The sequence below is a fragment of the Osmia lignaria genome, chromosome 8 (assembly GCF_051020975.1).
Source record: "Osmia lignaria lignaria isolate PbOS001 chromosome 8, iyOsmLign1, whole genome shotgun sequence".
Taxonomy (NCBI): Eukaryota; Metazoa; Arthropoda; class Insecta; order Hymenoptera; family Megachilidae; genus Osmia; species Osmia lignaria.
The window spans coordinates 4645001-4647500 of NC_135039.1; the positions used below are offsets into that span (position 1 = coordinate 4645001).

A 2500-nucleotide genomic window follows, 5' to 3' on the forward strand; every position below is an offset into this window, starting at 1 on the left:
AAGCATTCGTCCCATCTCTGGGTGGAATTCTGGTTTGCATGTATTAGCTCTAGAATTACCACAGTTATCCAAGTAATGTTTTGTACGATCTAAGAAACCAAAACTGATTTAATGAGCCATTCGCGGTTTCACCTTAATTCGGTATGTACTTAGACATGCATGGCTTAATCTTTGAGACAAGCATATGACTACTGGCAGGATCAACCAGGGAGCTTAGTTATTATTGTAAATTTAAATTTTCGTCGTCGGCTCCTCCCTGTAAGACCGATCGACGTTAAGCCATTTCTCTTTTGTATGTAACACACATTTCATAAATTTTGTACCTCTTATAGAGGCCAAATATTCTCCTCCTCCTCTCATAAAGCACGAAAATCACTTTCACGCCGTGCATCCATCGTGCAAGCACGTAGACCACACACGCTGGACAATATAATAAAAGATAGCGCGGACAGTGGCATGCTATACAAATCGAGAAAGCGCGTACAGTGATCATGCTGGTCATTTTGCCACCAAATTTTATAATCTTTATCATTAGAGCGGGCCCACCAACCTCGTCTCTGTACTTTATACATTTCTCCTCCATCTGCACACACCTTTTCAAACATTAACGGAGAGAGTTCCTTGGACTTGCTTTAAATGTACATATTAGATATGTTGGAATCTCTCTCCTTTAGAAGTTTCCCCAGCCTTAAAACTTCTTTCATTTTTACTCCTCTCTCCATACTTATTTTCCTCTCTGAACGTATCAGAGAGGATTTTATTTCTGACACCTCTTGACTTTTCTTAAATTCAGGGACGTAATTTTGTTCATAATTCAGTGGACTTTTGTGTATTTTATACTTTAAATATTTCCAAACAGTCTCCCTTCTAAAAGTGATAGAACGAATTTTCGTCTAACACTACTTTCTTGGTTCAAAAATTTTATACAATCTTATAACTTTTTCAGTTTTAACCAATTTTGGTTACAGACAGTTGATGCTCAGTTTGTACAAGTATGCAACATTTATAAGTGCATACAGGTCACCAGCCTTATATTACAAGGCTCACCACATATGGGCCATTCGGTCTTAGACACCGACCCGTGGTAATGCTGTGTGGAGATTAATAATAATCCGCAACGGAAAACCGGAACGAGAATAGTCGAGAAAGTATATTCTCGAGGAGCGGTAGACTGCTTTTCAACCGAAGTCATAAAAGAGCCACACGCTCGACGCTACTCCCGACCGGTCCGAGCGAACCGAAAGTGCCTTCCTATAAATACCGAACGGCCGGCCGCTAGGTCGGCGACGCATGGGCTTACGCCCAGGCGTATGCCTGTGCAAACCGCCGTGAGAGCGTACCATCCCGCCGGCACGGTAAAACTTAGACTGAAAATATCGTCGAACATATCCTTTCATTTTATAACGTTCTATACATGAAAATTAATAAATTAACATGCAGGACATAATAAATTCACATTCTCATGTAAATCATGGGTTTAATTAATATTTTAAAAAATTTTAAAACCGCCCAGAACCGATGAGATGAAAATATTAAAACGATATTTTTGCATTTTCTTACGGTAAAACATTAACAAATAAGCGACTATAGCAATATAAAACTCCATTTGTAATTTAATTAATCAAAATTAATATTTTTTTTTGATTTTTCAGCGATCCAGAACCGATGAGACGAAAACATTAAAACCATATTTTTGCATTTTCTTACGACAAAACATTAACAAATACGAGACTATAACAATATAAAACTACATATGTAATTTAATTAATCAAAATTAATAATTTTTTTTGATTTTTCAGTGATCCAGAACCGATAAGTCGAAAATTTTAACAATCATATTTTTGCATTCTGTACCGTGGATCCATCGTTAAACGCTATTAAACTAACGTCCGTGATGGTATAAATGCAGATTTTCGCTCCGTTTAGCCAAAATAACGAACTTTAGGTGCGCTCCGAAATATTTCAAAGTCCCAGCGGCGTATTGCTTCGCCTCTTAGAACCGATTAGTCGAAAAATTTTAACAATCATATTTTTGCATTCTGTACCGTGCATTCATCGTTAAACACTATTAAACTAACGTCCGTGATGGTATAAATGAAGATTTTCGCTCCGTTTAGCCAAAATAACGAACTTTAGGTGCGCTCCGAAATATTTCAAAGTCCCAGCGGCGTATTGCTTCGCCTCTTAGAACCGATTAGTCGAAAAATTTTAACAATCATATTTTTGCATTCTGTACCGTGCATTCATCGTTAAACACTATTAAACTAACGTCCGTGATGGTATAAATGAAGATTTTCGCTCCGTTTAGCCAAAATAACGAACTTTAGGTGCGCTCCGAAATATTTCAAAGTCCCAGCGGCGTATTGCTTCGCCTCTTAGAACCGATTAGTCGAAAAATTTTAACAATCATATTTTTGCATTCTGTACCGTGCATTCATCGTTAAACACTATTAAACTAACGTCCGTGATGGTATAAATGAAGATTTTCGCTCCGTTTAGC

At 37.5% G+C, this 2500-nt stretch overlaps 1 non-coding gene across 1 annotated transcript in view; it reads right to left on the reverse strand.

The window, feature by feature from the left end:
* The window catches only part of LOC143305625 (small subunit ribosomal RNA), a 1923-nt gene extending 1712 nt beyond the window's left edge, over positions 1-211 (reverse strand). Inside the window, exon 1 of the ribosomal RNA XR_013062661.1 lies at positions 1-211. This exon is cut by the window's left edge and continues 1712 nt beyond it. This is a non-coding gene — a ribosomal RNA (small subunit ribosomal RNA).
* Between the last annotated feature and the right edge of the window lie 2289 nt (positions 212-2500).